Source organism: Leopardus geoffroyi, chromosome C1, assembly GCF_018350155.1.
Source record: "Leopardus geoffroyi isolate Oge1 chromosome C1, O.geoffroyi_Oge1_pat1.0, whole genome shotgun sequence".
NCBI classification, from domain to species: domain Eukaryota; kingdom Metazoa; phylum Chordata; class Mammalia; order Carnivora; family Felidae; genus Leopardus; species Leopardus geoffroyi.
Genome location: NC_059328.1, coordinates 127,705,918 through 127,725,126, shown reverse-complemented (window position 1 = coordinate 127,725,126; position 19,209 = coordinate 127,705,918). Strand labels below are relative to the sequence as shown.

Here is a 19,209-nt window from a genome sequence, read left to right as displayed (position 1 = left end):
CATGATCTCGTAGTTTGTGAGTTTGATCCCCACATCAGGCTCCCTGCTATCAGTGCAGAGCCCTTTGGGATTCTCTCTCCCTCTCTCTCTGCCCCTCCTGCACACAAGCACTCTCTTTCCCTTTCAAAATAAATAAACGTTAAAAAATAATAAAAAATAAATAAAACCTTTGTCAATTTGATCAGCCAAAAACAGCCATTGTATTGTTATTCTAATTGTCATTTCTTTGATTATACTAATGAGGTTAGACATTTTTATTAAATATTAGTGGCCATATAGCCAACATATAAAATCCTTTAAATTGGATTTTGTTAGTAAGAAGTGAACTAAAGAAAATGCATCAGATTCATTTTCATCTGCTTCCTGAAATGAGATTGTAAAACTATTGATCTTGAAACTACATTGCCAGGAAAATAAGGGAGGGTGGCCTGATTTTTCCATTGATTGCATCCACCCTCATCTTCTGTCTTCGTTTGACTGGGAACAGCTGGCCTTTGAAAATTGGCCGTGCAGTAATGCATTGCACCAGCAGCCCAGTTCTACGCCTTATCTTAGGCTCTTTGAACCCTGACCTCCTTTTCTTCCAGCTCTTTGAAGCCTCATTAAAATTTATTCTTCTCTGAAGGCATGTATCATATTTTGCTTCAAATAGGTACTTATCTTTCCCTTCTACTAGGTTATAAGTTTCCTTGAGAGCCAGTTATTTTGTCATATTCATGTTATCTCCCACAATGCCTAAAATGCTGCCTCCAGTGTTTTTTAATGGAAATAAATGTAACAGTTTAAAAAGTATTTCCTTTTCTTGAAAACAATTATCTTTTTGTTGTCCTTGGGATCTCTTATTCTTGGGAAAAGTCCCCCACATGAAAAGAAGATTTCAAAAAAAGTAACTGAATTAAAGAGCACAATGAATTAAATAATGCCATTAATACATAAGTAATATCCGAAGAGGATATTTTCTCATTTCTATAAACTCTCCCTTCATGGGCCAGCTATCACTGAATCATTAAATTATTTTGTATTCCAGTGGATGTAAATAAGTGCACATTTTTTAAGATCCTTAGCTTTTAATTCACAAATAAATTCAAGTATTTTTTCTACATATTTAAGAAATGTTTACTTAAAATTCCAGATTGAAGTGGTTTCTAAACATAATTCTTGTTTTATTTCTCCACTGAAAATCTTCACTTCTGTTGAGCACAGGGTTTGTGAAATGGAACCTTAATAGCATACTTAGCAGAGGAATAGTTGCCAGCTGACTAGCTATTGATTTAATGTTCTATCAATTCCATGGTTCAATCACACCTACCATGGTGAATCAGTTGGAGCATCCTCAATGAACCAATAAATGAGCAATTTCCCCCACCAAAGGAATATGTTTCCTGTGTGGCAAAGGCATACATAACTTATCGCAAACAATGTGAGGCTCTAGTACAGCATTGATTTACCTTGGATCATCTAGCCTTCGGTTTTCAGTAAAGGTTTATTTTTCTAATTGGCACTCACCACACACCAGCTTTTTGTTTAAATGTTTGGGTATGTGATCTATCTCTGCTTGAGGTCAGGGACCATTTCTTAGATACTTTGTCATTTTTTACCACATGTATTGAGTGGTCAATAAATATTTGTCAAATGAGAATCGTATGTTAACACAGAACAAGGTCAGAATTTGCTATACGCCTGTGGTTCTCAATCATGGATGCCCATTTGAATTATCCAGGGATCTTTCTCAAAAATTGTCAGGCCCAATCCCAGAGCTACAGATTTATTTGGGTCTAAGGTAGGGTCTGAGCATGCTACCCAGACTTTTTGTTTAAAAGGCTTCACAGGTAATTCTAATGGGCAGCTAGGGCTAAGAATCACTGCTATGAGCCATTGTGATATAAGAAGACAAGGCAGGCAGATCAGCAAATAGCCTAAGTAGCACCATTTTACTTTCTCTTAGAGCAGTGCTTCCCAAAGCATGATCTCCAGATCAGCAGAGTTGGCATCATCTAGCAAGTTGTTAGAAATGCAAATTCTTGGCCCCTCCCAAACCTAGAGAATCAGAAAGTCTGAGTGAGATCCAGCCCTTCAGATGAATCTGATGCCTGTTGAAGTTTGGGAACTACCACAATAAAGAAATACGTTGAACTAAAAAAGACAATGCTGTGAAGAAAATGATTTCAAGTATATTCAACTCAAAACATATTTCAGTTTATGCTTCATGAAACAACTCTCTGGTCCATAGTTTTTCTTACTACTATCCTTTGGGCACCTAAAAAGTAAATTTCAGCATATATAAAAAGTACTGTTAATACCAGACACTGGAGATAAGTGCAATTGGCATTCCCTGCACAGAAACACTGGGCCTGGAGGAGGGAGTGACTGCATCTTATGAGCTCCTGTTCCATTGATTGCTCTATGCTTTGTGGTGGCCCTTAATGCTTGGGCAAGAGGTCTGTTACTCAATTTCGGTTTCCACTCATTGTAAAATCAAAGGCAGCAGGAACTCCAAACCACGGGCCCAACTTTCTAACCAGGTTTGCAGAACTTCTGAAGAAGCCATGGTCAGAAATAGGTGTTCCTTTTCTCCCTGACATGAGGCTGTGAATGTAGAATGTGAACACCCTCATCCTGTCTTCAAAAATGTGTTTCCTCAAGTGCTCCGCAGTGGATCTGACTCAGCCTTGGAGGGTGAGGGGCAAGAGAGGTAGTGGCAGTTGGTGGTGGCAAGGGGGAAGTGACAAAGGGAAACTCGGGGGCTGGTGGCAACAGCAGAAGTGGTGACTGACAGCACATGATGTGGTGAGGGATGATGCCATGACTGTCACATCCCACGGTGACAGCCACACCTTTATTCCCGGATCCAGCAAAGGAACGGGTAGATTGGGCCTGTTGGTTTAAAAATGGATAAAGCCAGTGGTAATTCATACCTGTGAGCAGATTTCTCCAAGAATAATCTCTGTGCTACCTGCATTGAAATCACCAGGGGTACTTGCTAAAGCTGCTTGCAGCTTCCTGGACCCCACCTCAAACCTACTGAGTCAGCATTTCTGAGAGTAGGAGGTCCAAAAATCTGCACTTAAACAAATCCCTCAGGTCCTTAAGATCTAATTTTCACAAAACTGCCCAAACATTGATTTGAATTTTATTTTGAGAGAGAGAGAATGAGCACAGGAGGGGCAGAGAGAGAGAGGGAGAGAGAGAATCCCAAGCAGGCTCTGTGCCATTAGTGCAGAGCCCCACCAGGGCTTAATCTCATAAACCTGGAGATCATGACCTGAGCCAAAATCAAGAGTCAGGTGCTTAACTGACTAAGCCACTTAGGCGCCCCTGATTTGAAGTTTGAAGTCAGTTAATGTTCAACATTGACTCTATGTAAGGAGCTTCAGGAGATACAGAAATATGTCTTAAGGTATGGTCCCTCACATAGAGGAATTAACCATAGTAATAGCAGTAGCAGTAGCAGTACCAGTGATAAACAAAGACATACTAAATTGTAAAAGGGTTGAATGAAGCAGGAAAAGTGGCAAGGGAGGTGTGTGAGGGTTCAAATGAGAAAGCTCAAAACTCAGGGTTCAGGAAAGGCATTGGGAATGAGGTGGCATTTCAGATTTTTTTAAATAACTGTTTCCTCCTAAAACAGGACTACATTTGTAACAGTAGCCTCTGTTACTTGCAGACATGTGAGGTCATTCCTGGGGGAACAGGCAAAAGCAGGATTCTAGGTAGGAGCAGCAGCATATGCAGTGTTGTATACTGATCAGTATTTCTGCCTTCTCTAGAATTTGCTCTTAGGAAGAATCCTGAAGGGCCCTGGAGTTAGGATGTTGGGTTGCGTTTCAAGCTAGCTAATGCTAACTTACATTGTGTCCAGTGATTTTTTTTTTCTAATTTTGGCTGGTTTCATAACATAAAGAAAACTGAAGTATCAAACAATTAGACAAATAATGATAAAACATAATGCTGCTTTAAGGGAAAGAGTATAGATGTCTGCAGTTCACTTTGAAATGCATCCAAAAAATAAGGTAGAAGGATCAAAGGATGGTTAGACAGATAGATATGTGATAAACAAGTTTAATGAAATGGTAACAGTATAATCTAGGTGATGGTGTTCCCTGCGAATATTCTTTGCTGTGTATTTGAAATTTTTCCTAATAAAATTGGGGGTGGAGGGGTCTGCTTCCATAGGTCATGTGACCTTGAGCAAATCTGTACCTGTCTGGGCTTCACTTCGCTCAGCTATCAAGGGCATCAAACCAGCCAATCGCCACATTCCCTTCTGATTCCCAAATTCTCTCATTCCCTCGTCCTTTCTGACAGGGAACCCAAGGGTTACTACAGAGACGGTCACCTAACCTACCATGCCTTAGCTCAGCTAATAAAGGTAGTTAATCTTCCTTTAGTGTGGCAGGGATGACCTAACTCAAACCCAGACAGAGTTACACTGCTGTCTGTGGTTCTAGAGCAGGTGCCACACAAGTCAGACCTTGAAATTTGTTTTGAAACTGACCACCTGTTACTGTGATTGTGTGACTGTTTTCCTGGCTTATGGGATTTTACTTCAGCTGTTGTTCTCAGGCGAGAGTTTATTTCCTCTAGGAATCACTCAGTCCACTTGCCCTAAACTTAGCATTTGTGTGTAGGGATCTTCCGGAGACTGATTCAACCATGCAGTGCTGAATAGTCCGCCAAAAGATCTGAAGTCACCCACAGACTTCAGTGACAGATTTTTAAGAAGTTGAGAATCCTCTTTCAAGTGTTTTGTTACAGATAATCATCTCTTTGAATTTTGCTTCAGGGAGAAGGAGCTGAAAGGATCAGATTTACAGTTGCTCCTGAGTGGGTTTTTCTCCTGCTAACAGACAGCATTGTGCTGAGTCAGCACTTCTCTGGCATTGGTTGCTTTGCTGAAAACTCTTGTGCCTGTAAAATTTTACTGCAAGTTAAAACTTGTCAGACAAGGATTCAGTTTTTCTCTGATAGTTTGAAGAGAACGATACAACTGTGGAACTAGAATGGACTTTAGTGATTAACTAGTAAAGCCCTTCATTTTAGAACTGAGGCAAGAGAAGCTCAGTGACAGTTTTATAGAGACTTGCTCTGCTCAAGGTCATAAACCTTGTTAAGGACTGAGCTAGAAATCTACTTATATTGCAGACTGTACTTATATAAAAGGAAACAAAAAGAAGCTTAATAAGCTGTGCTTATAAATATTAGGTTCATTTTCTTAAAAAAAAAAAAAAGCCATGATGTTTTAGTTTCCTATTGCTGCCTAACAAACCGCCACAAGACTGAGTGGCTTCAGAGAACAATGTATTATTATTTGTCATGATTCTGTGAGAGAGAATAATATTTGGCTCCTCATGCAGGTGTAATCAGATGGTGGCTGGGGCTGAACATCTAAGAGGGCCTCTTTATTCACATGTCTGGGACCTGAGGTGGGCTGGCAAAGTTGGGGGCTGGTCAAAGGTCTCTTTCTATGTGGACAAGATGGACTTCTTACAACATGGTGGTTCCAGGGAGTCAGATCTGTTACATGGCAGCTGCCTTTCCCTGAAACAAGCATTTCAGTGCACACTGCAAGGATTCTTATGCCCCAACTTCTGTTTGATTCTACTGTCTACACAGAATAAGCCTAGATACATGGGAGGAGAACTATAAAAGGGCATGAATATCAGGGGACAGGGCTCATTAGGGATCATCTTTGGAGACTACCTATTACACATAATATCACCACCACTCTTTTTTTTTTTTTTTTTTTTTTTTTTTGAGAGAGAGAGAGACAGAGCAGGGGAGGGGCAGAGAGGGGAGGGGACAGAGGATCCAAAGCCGGCTCCACATGAACAGCAGTGAGCCCAATGTGGGGCTTGAACCCACAAACTATGAGATCATGACCTGAGCTGAAGTTGGACACTCAATCAGCTGAGCCACCCAGGTGCCCCACCACTACTCTTTTTTTTTTTTTAACTTTTATTTATTTATTTCGAGAGAGACAGACACAGAGAGAGAGAGAGAGAGAGAGAGAGAGAATGCATCTCTGGGGAGGGGCAAAGAAGGGAGCGAGAACCCCAAGCAGGCTCCATGCTTTGAGCCTACCGCAGGGCTCAATCTCACAAACCATGAGATCATGACTTGAGCTGAAATCAAGAGTTGGACACTTAACCAACCAAGCCACCCAGGTGCCCCACCACTATTCTTTGAGATAATATGTTTTAACATTTTGCAAACAGAGCATGAAGTCATTTTAAAACCTATGGCTTATGTTAAGGCACGACTAGAGGTGACATGAGATGGCTGGAGGGGCATGGAGTTTGGAACTAGAAAAGCCTGAATTCAACTCCAAGCACTATTACTTACGAACTGAGACTTCAAGCAAGTGATTTAATTACTTTGAGTGTAAGTTTCAACACGTATATTATTAAGATAATATTTACTTCAAACTAGTATTGGTAAAAATTAGATACATAATGGGTGTTAAGCTCTTCACACATAATAGTTGTCAATACATTTCAGTTCCTCTTATCCTCAACCATCTCTAGAATTCAGAAATCTAGCCAGGTCTTCACTGAACGCATTTTTGAGTATATCTGATGGACCCTGTTCTGTGCTAGGAGATGGGGATTCAAACATTAATAAGACATGTTCCCTTCCTTCAAGGAGCTAATGCTCTGCTGAGGGAGAAAAAAGTATAAGCAGTCATGCAACCTAGTGAGTGAGGTACTATAATGAAGGCAGACTAGATGTTAGATTGGGAGCACAAAGTAGGGAATGGTCCACTTTACAAGAGTTCACAGGGAAGACTTCATATAGAAGAGAACATCGAGAAGTACCATGAAAAACATGCTTGCCATACACAAGAAATGAGGAAAGAAAAATCAGTGGAGCAGCAGTAGCACTTGCAAAGGCACCTAAGCACAAAACCTCACTGAGTAGTGAAAGCAGTTCAGCAGCACTGAAGAAAGGAACGGTGGGAAATGAAGTCAGGTAGAAGCTTAATCAAAGGGGCCTCAGCAAGAGATGATGAAGGTCTGAGGTAGAGCTGTGGTAGAGATGAAGAGGAAGACAGGGACTAGAGAGAAATCTAAGGAGTAAAATGAAAGGAGTGATTGGCTATGCAGAGTGAGGAAGGAAGGAATCCAGAGACAATGCCTAGATTTCTAGCCAGTATGATGCAGTGAATGGTATAGTTATTAGCTTATAGAGTGTATCCAGGAGGAAGAATGGGTGGCTTAGTAATGAATTTGGTTTTGGATATACTTAAGATATCTGCAGGACATTCAGAAGAGAACTGTTCCACATACAGTTGAATTTATGAGTCTCGAGTTTGTGGGAGTTGGTTGAGCAGGAGACACTTGGGAGTTATCTGACAGTTTGGAGAAGTCCTTTTAAAAGTTAATCTTTTCCAGGCTAGCCAGGTAAATAAATGATGTCTGAGGTTGTAATGATTGCTTTAACAACTGTAGCTTTTAGCTTTAAAGACTTTATTTTTCTAAAATTTTCTTCTTAACTAGAAGATGTAAGCAAAGGAAATTAAGTACAACAGTTGGTAAAGGACTACAGGAGTACACCAAACAGGTAAAGTATTTTTAAAAAATGCTTGTTTATTTATTTATTTCATGGGGGGGGGGGGTGGAGGAGAGAGAGAGAGAGAGAGAGAGAGAGAGAGAGAGAGAGAGAGAATCCCAAGCAAGCTCTGAGCTGACAGCATGGGCTTTATCTCATAATCCATAAGAGTAATAAATAGAGTCAGAGTCTAATAAAAGTTATGGAATTATTGGGACTTTGGTTTAACTCTTTTCAGTGAAGTTCAGTATCATTTGTGCTTATTCTTCTCAAGACCCTGTAAGAGAAGTATATCAGCAACAAGGGGCTATGAGTTCTAATTCTCATTTGTCTATTCTCTAGCATAATTAGTTCTCAAACTTTTAGGAGCTTCATAATCTCCTAGAAAGCTTATTTCTTTTTTAAATCCAGATTTCAGAGCCCTACCTTCACTGATTCTCATTCCCATAGGTCTGAAATAGGCCTAGGTATCCCAGGTGACTCTGATAAAACTATATGACCATAAGCAAATGGAATCATTTCTTAGGGCTCAGTTTCCTCATCTGTGAAATGGGAATGACACCTGCCTTGCCTACTTCCCAGGGCTTTTTTTTTAAAGTCTAGAAGCATAGTGATGTATGTGAAAGGGCTCTGAACACTATGGGTTCTCCACACAGGTAAGATGTTGATATTGTCTAGGGCAATGCATCAGAAACATCTAAAGGCCTTGTTAAGACACAGGTTGCTGGACTTAACAATTTAAGGTAATCTTTAAGTTTATGAATCAGTTTGTGAGTATGTCTGGGGTGGGGCCCAAGAATTTGCCTTTCTACCAAGTTCCCTGTAGGAATTTCCCTGTGGGAATGCTACTGGTGTGAAGACTAGGCTTTGTGAACTTTCTTTCTGGGACTCAAAAGTATTGATCTTAGGCCAATTGACTGATAGCTGTTGAGTTGGTTCAGAGGATTCCTGATCTTACCATATAATTCTCTGGGCACAGCTCTTCACTGTTCATGATCCCCAAAATCTCATTCCTGATCCAATAAGTATTTTCTAAGCACCTCAATGTGCCAGTGCCTTGGGCACTGAAAATAAAACTCTCCACAAAACATACCCAAAAAGGAATTAATAAAATGATTCCAGATAACAAGTGCCATTAAAAAGTATGAAACAGAGGGGTGCCTGGGTGGCGCAGTCAGTTAAGCGTCCGAATTCAGCCAGGTCACGATCTCGCGGTCCGTGAGTTCGAGCCCCGCGTCGGGCTCTGGGCTGATGGCTCAGAGCCTGGAGCCTGTTTCCGATTCTGTGTCTCCCTCTCTCTCTGCCCCTCCCCCGTTCATGCTCTGTCTCTCTCTGTCCCAAAAATAAATAAACGTTGAAAAAAAAATTAAAAAAAAAAAGTATGAAACAGAGCAATGGGATAGACAGTGGCTGGGTTGTGGGTGATTCTTCATACAGAGTGGTCTCTATATGAAGTAATGAAATAAAGGAGTTAGCTGTACTGAGGGGATAAGAGCACTCCAGGCAGAGGGAACAGGGAATGCAAAAGCTTGGAGGCTGGGATTAGCAAATGAGCATAGAGTGGTGTGAGATCAGACTGGACTAGTGGTCAGGGTCAGTGAATATAGGATCCTGTAGGCGTTGGTGGTTGTAAATTATTAGTCAGGTCTGTAGTAGGGTATAGACCAGCCCTTCCCTAATTTTAATGTGTATGCAAATCACCAGGAATCCCCTTAAATGCAGACTCTGACTCGGTGGTCATAGGAAAGGGACAGGCAGTCTGAATTTCTACTAAGCTAGATGCTGCTGGGAACCAGAGCACACCTTGAGTAGCAAAAGCATAGAAGAAAATAGGTTCTGTCATCCCTCAATCAGGGAAAAGTGCCATCTTCCCTGAAGGGTGGATAAAAGCTAAAGAGAATGGTGGAAGATGGGGAACTAGGGAAAAATCATGATGTTGGGGAATTCCAGACACTAAAAATTATTATTCAGGAGGAACTATGGTCCTCCTTCTAGGATACAGATACAGAGACTAAAACATTGTCACCAAAATAAAGAATCTGAATTAAAAAAAAGAATTCTCTTGGTAGTTTATTTAGAAGCAGCTGGAATAGATTTCCAGAGTTAGTCTGTTCTCACGGTTTAGTGCTGCTGCTTCCTCCTGGTCCCACCAGCTCTGCTTTCCCTCTGCTTGCAAAAGTAGTGACTGTTGGAGCGCCTGGATGGCTCAGTCAGTTAAGCAGCCCATCTCAAAGTTCATGGGTTCCAGCCCTGCATTGGGCTCTGCACTGAGAGATTAAGATTTAAGATTCTCTCTCTCCTTCTGCCCCTGTCCCGCTCTCTCTCTTTCACTCTCAAAATAAATAAACTTAAAAAAAAAAAAAGGAAATAAACTTAAAAAAAAAAAAAAAAAAAGTAGTGACTGTTTCCACAACCTCTTTAACCTCCTATGGCTCCCTGTGGCTAGTGCCCACAGCCAGAGCTCAAAGATGCCTGCCCCTCCCTCTCTTACGTATTCACTCCAGCCCCGCTAACAAAAGTTGTTGGCCCTTCTCCCTCCATTCCCCAGGTAAAGGCCTGGGGCTTGGCTGGAAAAAGAAGAGAAATGAAGGACTAACAACCCGCAGGCAGACCAGGGAGAAGTCTTTGGCTCTGCAGCACTGCCTGGAGCACAAACTTGAAAATACAGCCAGGGCACCTGGGTGGTTCAGTCAGTTAAGTGTCTGACTCTTGACTTCGGCTCAGGTCATGATCTCGCAGTTAGTAAGTTGGAATCCCCCCAACCCTCGCTGACAGTGTGGAGCCTGCTTGGGATTCTTTCCCTCTCTGTCTCTCTCTCTCTCCCTCTCTCTTTCTCTCTCTCTCTGAATTCCTCTCTCTGGCCCTCCCCCTCGAGCACTCTTTCCCTCTCAAAATAAACTTTAAGAAAGAAAGAAAGAAAGAAAGAAAGAAAGAAAGAAAGAAAGAAAGAAAGAAAGAAAGAAAGAAAGAGAGAGAGAGAGAAAGAAAGAAAGAAAGAAAGAAAGAAAGAAAGAAAGAAAGAAAGAAAGAAAGAAAGAAAGAAAGAAAGAAAGAAAGAAAGAAAGAAAGAAAGAGAAAGAAAGAAAGGAAATACAGCCAGAATCTGCCTCCCCTCTTCCCTGCCCCTCCTCTCTCTGGGGGTGGAAGCGGGAATGGAGTAGTTTTATGTTATAGACCATATGGCTTTCTCCTTTAAGGAAAAATCTTCCTAGAATGCATCCAGAAACACTGTAGTAAAAAAAAAACAAAACCTTAAAACCTTAAAAAACCTTGCATAAACTTCTATACCTCATGCTAGATCCCTTGTTTGTTATCATAAGCACGTGTTTCCCCCAAATTTCCTGTTTTTTAGATGATCTGTGAATTGGAAATTTTGTCTGTGGAAGGAAAGCCACATTACTGAAGCTATAAACAATAGAATGACTATGGCTTTAATCCTTTGAATAAGACTTTGTTTCCCATTGACCGAAAACTTCCTAAAGGAAGGAAAGCTAGGAACATTCAGGAAGGATTTGTATTTTATTTTACAGCAGCTTTGTGAAGGGGTAAAATCATTTGGAAACCTTAGATTCCCTTTCCTGGTTGATGGACATCAGAACACACAGCCGGCTGGGCTCTGGCTGCAGACGGTGGCTCCCCGCCCACCAAAGACTTCCTGACCCCAGTGCCAGCTTTGTTTTCTTATTGTCACAATGACACCAACAGACGTTCATCCTGTGCCAGAGTTTCGTATATTCCTGAGACAGGCTAGGAACAGGTGCACCCACCATTTATCTCAATGTATTTATATGGGTCAAAATATTTCCCTAATATAGTCCATATACCTTATATTGTATACTCCATAATTCACAGATTATCTGTCCATTAAAGAGATATAACAATAACAACTACAAACTTAGTCATCATCCATTGAACTTTTAAATTATTTTAAAACCCTTCCCCCAAAACTGTATTTTCATTTATTTGGTATACCAACAACCATTTTCTTTAGAAATAAAGTAGAATTAATTAGCCGAATCATCCTTACAATTTGGGAGAAAGGATCTGTGGAAGAGAGAAGCTGGCCTTAAATCCCAAAATGCTGATGTGGCTATTCCTGCTTTGTGCAAATTCTGTGCCAGAGGCATAAATTATGGAGCCCAGTGCACAGGCTGTTAGGCCCCACTGCAGAAGCCAAAAGGGCCTCTTGGACACCTGCCCCTTCAGAGATTCTGAGTGATATCATCCTCATTTATTAATCTCCACTGAATGAATACCACATGCACCCCTTATGGCCATCAGCCCTTAGGGCTCTGCCTCAGGTATGTGTCTGGGGACATAATTTAGATATTCATCATCCTGAGAATTATATTTCAAGCAGCAAATCCTAATTATAGGTTTGCTCCATAAATGACTTCCCAGAGACAGAAGGTACAGCTGAAGTTAGGCTCTGGTCTTTGTGAGGTGTAATTAGAGAAGGCAACACCTCTTCATCCACAGAGTCCTGTCTTTATGGCATTACCTGTGCCAGTGGCAACAGCCAGCCTCCTACTCTGTTAAAGACACACTGGGGAAAAGAGACTGGGCCTTGGCTGAAAGACAGGATCCATTTCCAGTGTTTTCCAAAGTTATGCCTGCTTTGTCTTAAGTCAGGGAAGGCCTCCAAGTTACTTTCAGTAGAAGATTTAAAAGGCTCTTTCTATATTAGAGTTTTCAGTCTTTTGTCCAAACATGGACCATTTTGAGAGCCTGTTGGTAATTATAAATCATCTCCCCTCCCCCAAAATGCACATACATGTAGACACACAAAATATTGCATACCATTTCAAGGAGGTCATGGACTCCTGGAGACCAGTAAACCTCAGATTAAGAACATGCAATCAAGGGGCACCTGGGGGGCTCAGTCGGTTAAGCATGCAACTTCTGCTCAGATCATGATCTCGTGGTTTGTGGTTTGAGCCCCACGTCAGGCTCTGTGCTGACAGCTCACAGCCTGGAACCTGCTTCGGATTCTGTATCTCCCTCTCTCTACCTGTCCCGTACACATGCTCTGCCTCTTTCAAAAATAAATAAATGTTAAAAAAAATTGTTTTAACATGCGATCAAGACTTAGATACCTTTTAAAATTAGAGAAGTCAGTTTTATACTACACATTTCCAAAGCATCTAGGGGATGAAAGTAAAAGGGAAGGGCCTAAAAGATAGTACTTTTCTAAAATAGATTGTGGCAGTTGCCTTTTTCCTGAGCAACCATTATATAGTAGAGTCTGAAACACCAGCTTACACTCTAAGGCTAAATGGTATCCCGTGGTTATACACATGTACAATATATACTGTCTATGTACTCATAGGTACCCTGATGGTTGCTTGGTTTGTATGGGGCCAAGAGCTCTGCCCATAGGACTTATTCCTCACAACAGCCAAACAAGGTAAATATCACTAACCTGTTCTACAGCTAAGGTCATTGAGGCTGAAAGAAGAAAGCAATTTTCCCAAAATCACATAGTGATTCAGCAGCAAAAATGGGGCTCTGACCCCAAAACTATCTGTCTCCAAAGCCCCTGCTCTGAATACAGCATGACAATGCAGACCTATTGAATACTGGAATTAGCTTTTTTTACTTCCCTCAGAGTTCCTGAGGCAGTTACCAGGAAGAATAGGAGGCAAAAGGGCTTCAAGACTACTTGAAGCAAAATCACACACCTTTGCATTGAAACGGCTGCCTAGGAGAGACTGGAAGGCAGCAGTCCAGTTGGAAAGTGGCCCTGGGAGCCTGTCTTAGGGCCGCAACTGCCTAACAAGCACAGAGGCCTCCCTCCACTGTTAAGTCTAACTAGCATGGCTTTGGCTGTCTCTGGCCCCTGTTATTAGAAGCGGAGGTCATTCCTTCCTTCAGTCTGACAGGTGCCGAGAGGCTCTGTGCAGCGCTCCAGCCTGGCTCTTGTGGTCTGGAGAATGAGTAAAGAGCTCTGGCCCAGAGCAGCACTGCTTCTCTGCTCTCTCCTCCAGGTTGCTGCCTGCTTGTCACTCTGCTGCCCTCTGTGGAGGAGGCCCAGTGGGGATGAGGAACTTGGGGAAACCATGCAGGCACTCAATCCTGCCCTGAACTGTGAACATAAAAACAGTCAAGGGTTTACACTTTTCTAACGTTAACCTTTTCTAAATATAAGTGGCAGCACAGGACACAGCCTAGAATCTAGTATACATGAATGAAGCAATCAAAACCTTAAAGGACTTTTTTTTTTAATGTATGTTTGTTTGTTTGTTTATTTATTTTTATTTTATTTTTTATTTTTTATTTTTATTTTTTTGAGAGAGAGAGAGAGCATGAGTGGGGGAGAGCAGAGAGAGAGGGAGAGTAAAGGACTTTCTTAACCAACGTAAGAGGATCAGGTAACATAAGTCAAAGAAACTCCACTTACTTCAGGCACTTTAGGATTAACCTGATGAACATGAGACATTTTTTTATGGGAGGCAGTACATCACAGTGGCTAAGCATGTGGCTCTGGAACCTGATACTTGAGTTCTGATGGTGACTCCACTTGCTGTTGGACTTTGTACAGGATAAGTTACTTCACCTCTCTGTGCCTTGGTTTTCTTATCTGCAAAATGGAGATAAGAGCTCAAAAAATTGTTCCAAAGATTAGATATATTAATAAAGATATTATAGCTAAAACAGTGCCTGGCACATCATAAGCATTCAAAAAGTGTTCATTAGTATTATCATTTGGCCATTTCACTGAAGCATGGGCTATTTTGTCCACAAAGCTAAAAGGAGATGGTGAAGACCCAGAAAATAAGTTATATTTCCTTGCAGAAGTCTGAGGGTGGTGACATAAGCTGGTAAACTTGGCACAAGGCCTCAAAAAGAAGATCAGCAGAGTCCCAGTGGTCCAGTAAGGTACTGTTGCATTACAAACCACCTCAAAATGTAGTGGCTTAAAACAGAAGCAATTTATTATATTCCATGTTTCTATGGGTTAATCAGGCAGCTCTAGTTTATAGAGTGTTGGCTAGGGTCCTGAGTTGGCTGGAACAACCAAAATGGCCTGATTCACATCCCAGCTGGAAGTTCAGCTGGAGTTGTTGGCCAAGGTCTTTGATTTTCCTTGATGAGATCTGTTCACATGGCTTCTAGGACTCCCTCCCACTATGGCAGCTGGTTCTAAGAAAGAACATTCCAAGACATTAAGGCAGAAGGTACAGATTTCTTAAGGCCCAGCCTTGGATTTTAGACAGCATCATTTCTGATCCATCCTATTGATCAAAATAGGTCATTGACCAGTCTAGATTCAAAGGGAATGACAATAAACTCTATTCTTGATGAGGGAGCACACTGCAAAAGAACATATGGGATGGGAGATATTGTTGTAGCCATCTTTAGAAACATGATCTACCACAGCTCAGAGAATGGTAAGAAATTAGATTTTCTTAACAGTGTTTGTATTGAGTGACTCAATGAGGAAGACCAATCTGAGTTTGGATCACTAAAGTTACTAAAATGAAGAAATAAATGGAATTAAATGTTTTGATTCAGCATAACTTGTTTATATATGATTTACATAGGGTTATTCTTCACAATACGGAAAACAGTTCCTTTGGCTCAAAGTCATATTTAGAAGCATAAATGAGAATAGATAAAGGACATTATGTTGGAGAAAATAATTTTCAGTAAAGAGCATTTCTAAAAGTAAAAGCTTTTTCTTAAAGAAATGGTAGACAGTAAAACCACATACTCCCCAAATAGTGACAATGGTGAACTTATCATGAAAAACTGAAAGGTGTTATGTTAAAGTGAGCAAAGCAGAAGATAACGAAGAGCATCTGAACAATAAATAGGAAAAGTCAAAGAAGAGGCCCACAGAGTCTTGTGGCTCATATACATCTCCTGGCTCATATACAGTTCTTTTAAAAGTGTGATATACTTTACACTTTGTGTTTTCCATTTCAATTTATTGGGGGATGTAGGTCTACAAGTCTTCATAGAATTTCTGGATATGGCTATAGTCATGTATGGAATTACAAAGTAAGACTAGAGATAATCTAACTAAATGAATTATTATTTACCCTGACTCTCCAGTTCCCCACAATTGTATAAAGTCTGGTCTTTGAGATAAGTTAGAGATGGATAATGTTAAAAAGGCAATAGCAGAAAAACTTTGGTAGATTTTTCAATGTTGGAGAGAAGAGAAATAAGTAATAAGAAATGACACCAAGATTTGGGATGTGGATGATAAATAAATGGCTGTGTTTCCTGGAGTGATTAAGAAGCTAAGCAGAAGGGAAAATTAACTGTGCACTGCAGGGGAAAACAAGTTTGTGACTAAAAGAATATTTTTAAAGCAAAGTAGCAACTAGCCGGTAGTTTTCTGAACATACTGATATCCCTGGCTCACTTCTATTTGGGAGAGGGGCCCCACTCATTCTCCTTTTATGAGACTATAACTTTTTATTATTCATTTTACTGTTTGTCATTTATTGAGTTGTTTCTACCCAGTGTGTTTACAACTCACATAAAATACTGAAGACAATCAAATATACAGAAACAAGGCTGGGAAATGCAACTCACCCAGTGAAAATGTCATTAGTATCTAGTAGCAGCTGCACACTGTAAAACAATTGGAATCGCCTCAGATAGAAGGCACGTGAAAAACAAGGGAAATGAGTATACAGATGCCTCAATGGAAAACTTTCTTTCTTTTTTTTTTTTTTTTTAAATAGAAGGTGGTTCTGAATGGGCCAATGGAGAAAGAGGGTAAGTTGTCTAAATGAGAAACTAGACAATCAATCAAGAAAGGAATGCAGGGGGGCGCCTGGGTGGCGCAGTCGGTTGGGCGTCCGACTTCAGCCGGGTCACCATCTCGCGGTCCGTGAGTTCGAGCCCCGCGTCGGGCTCTGGGCTGATGGCTCGGAGCCTGGAGCCTGTTTCCGATTCTGTGTCTCCCTCTCTCTCTGCCCCTCCCCCGTTCATGCTCTGTCTCTCTCTGTCCCAAAAATAAATAAACGTTGAAAAAAAAAAAAAAAAAAAAAGAAAGGAATGCAGGGAAGAAAAAGGTGAAGTTCTCGTGGGAACAGGATATAAAATTGATGACAGTGGAGCCTTCATAGAAAATGAAGAGCCACATAACAATGTGCACTATGTATTATTTGCATAAACTCCAAAGAACTTGGCACCTTCTACATTTTCCACATCACAATCATAAACCAGGAAGTAAGGGGGGGAAAAGGGTTTTAAGCAGCCAAAATACGGATTGGAGTATTCAACCTTATTCAAGAGAGTCCCCAGGTCTTCACTCTACAAATAATTCTAATACACTTGGCTACTATCTCTTTTTCTAAACCCAATCATTTAAAATGAGATTCAGATTCAACATTTACATGTTATCTATAACAGTCATAGTTCACTTTTGTTGAGTGTTAACTATGCACCAAGCACTGTTCTAAATTCCATACGGATGGACTCATTTATCACCAGAGAAAACTACAGATAAGAACTAGGATTATCCTCATTTTACAGAAGAGGAGATTGGAACACAAAAAGGCTTTTAAAAGAACCCCAAATCACACAGCTGGTAAGTGGTACAGTTGGGATATGAACCCAAGCTAGTCAAGTTCCTACATCCCTAATAACCACGCCAGCTTTTCTTAAACTTGAGTGTGCATCAAAGTAATCTAAAGGGCCTTTTTTTTTTTTTTTTGAGAGAGAGAGAGAGAGAGAGAGAGAGAGAGAGAAAGAGAGCAAGAGTGCATGGGCAGTGGAGACGCACAGAGGGAGAGAGAGAGAATCCCAAGCAGGCTCCATGCTCAGCACAAGGAGGACCCTGCTTTGAATTCTCTCTCTCTCTCCCTCACTCTCTGCCCCTCCTCTGTGCATTCTGTCTCTCTCTCTCTGAAAATAAATAAATAAAAACTTAAAAATTAAAAAAAAAAAAGAACATGGAGTCTGGCACCACACTACCTGAATTGAAATACATCATTTAACTAACGGCTCTACAATCATGGTCAAGTCACTTCACATCTCTTTGCCTCAATATCCCCATATGTAAAAAGGTTGTAATATTGTCCTTCTGAAAATATTCGTGTAACAATTTAGTGGGTTACAGAGGCAAGGGGAAAATGGCAGAGTAGGAAGTACTGAACTTACCACCTTCCATGGACACACTAAGGATGCAACTAAATATACAGCAACTTTCTGAAAATGACCTGAAGACTAGAATAACAGCTCTTCCACATCTAAAAATATAAAGAGTAAGCCACATCCAGAAGGGCAGGAGAGAGAGAGAGAGATGCAGTCTTGTCAGGCACCAAACCCTGGTGTGACCCACAGCAAAAGCAGTATCACAGGCACAGAGGTCCTCTCTGAGGAGCAAGGGGTTCAAGCCCCACACTGGGCAACCCCTGTCACAGGGATCTGGACTAGGAAGATGAGCCTCCACAACATCTGGCTTTGAAAATCAGTGGGGCTTAACTTTGGAAAAACTGGAGGGCAAGAAAAAACCAAGACATGAAGGTCCCACACACAATCTCATTTGCTCTGAGATCCAGAACAGATGCAGCAGTTTGTAAAGCACCTGGGCTATGTGTGATTTATTGATTACTTTTCTGGCATGTATAGAGAGGCAGGGATGTGTAAGAACTTTGTCCAGGAAGAGAGGTGCTGGTGGGCACCATTTCTCTTCCCCTCCTTTACCTTAGCTGGCCCAACAGTGGCAGGTGCCAATCAATTCTGACACTCTCCATCTACTTTGCTGCACCACTCAACTTACCAATGTTGCCCTGCAGACCTGCCCCACCCAACCCACATGCTCCAGCAGGCACCACCTCCCCAAAGTGGCTACCACCCTGCCACACCCAACAGGCAGCCTTGGCCAGGACCAGTGCTCCTCCAAAATGACTTCTGCTCAGGGGAAAGGAGGAAGGCCACCCCCACCCACCAGCACATCTACAACAGTCATAGCCCAGTCACAGTACACACAGCCCACACAGGGAACACCTGTGGAGTGCAAGGTTCTGGTGACCAGGGAAAATTGTGCTTCTGAGCCCTGTAAGACACCATCTATATAAGGCTACTACCTACAAGACAAGGACATAACTGACCATCCTATCACATAGAAACAAACACAGAGTCAGACAAAATGAGGAGACAGTGCTAAATGAAAGAACAAGACAAAACCTCAGAAAAAACTAAATGAGGGGTACCTGGCTGGCTTAGTCGGAAGAGCACATAACTCTTGATCCTGAGGTTATGAGTTTGGGCCCCACATGGGATATAGAAATTACTCAGAATAAAAATTACTCAGAAAAAAAAAAAAAACACTTCAAAAAAAAGAACTAAATGAAACAGAAATAAGCAATCTACCTGATATAAAGGTCAAAGTAATGATCATAAGGATGCTCAACAAAGTTGGGAGAAGAGTAGATGAATTCAACAAGAACTTCAACAAAGATATACAAAATATAAAAAAGAACCAATCAGATCTAAAAACTACAACTGAAATGAAAAATACAGCAGAGGGAATCAACAGCAGATGAGAAGATGGAGAAGAACTGATCAGCAATCTAGAAGATGAGGTAGTGAAAATCACTCATGCTGAACAGAAAAAAAGAATTTTAAAAATGAGGGTCAGTTAAGGGAACTCTGGGGAAAATATCAAGCATACTAACATTCATATTATAGGGGTCC

The 19,209-nt window shown here is 41.1% G+C and overlaps 1 protein-coding gene across 1 annotated transcript in view; it reads right to left on the bottom strand.

The window, feature by feature from the left end:
* THSD7B (thrombospondin type 1 domain containing 7B) overlaps positions 1-19,209 on the bottom strand; it is a 1,583,569-nt gene that overhangs the window by 1,554,458 nt on the left and 9,902 nt on the right. The window contains exon 2 of the mRNA XM_045479666.1: positions 13,949-14,128. The gene's annotated coding sequence lies outside the window, so the exon portion shown is untranslated. The remainder of the gene's footprint in view (positions 1-13,948; positions 14,129-19,209) is intronic.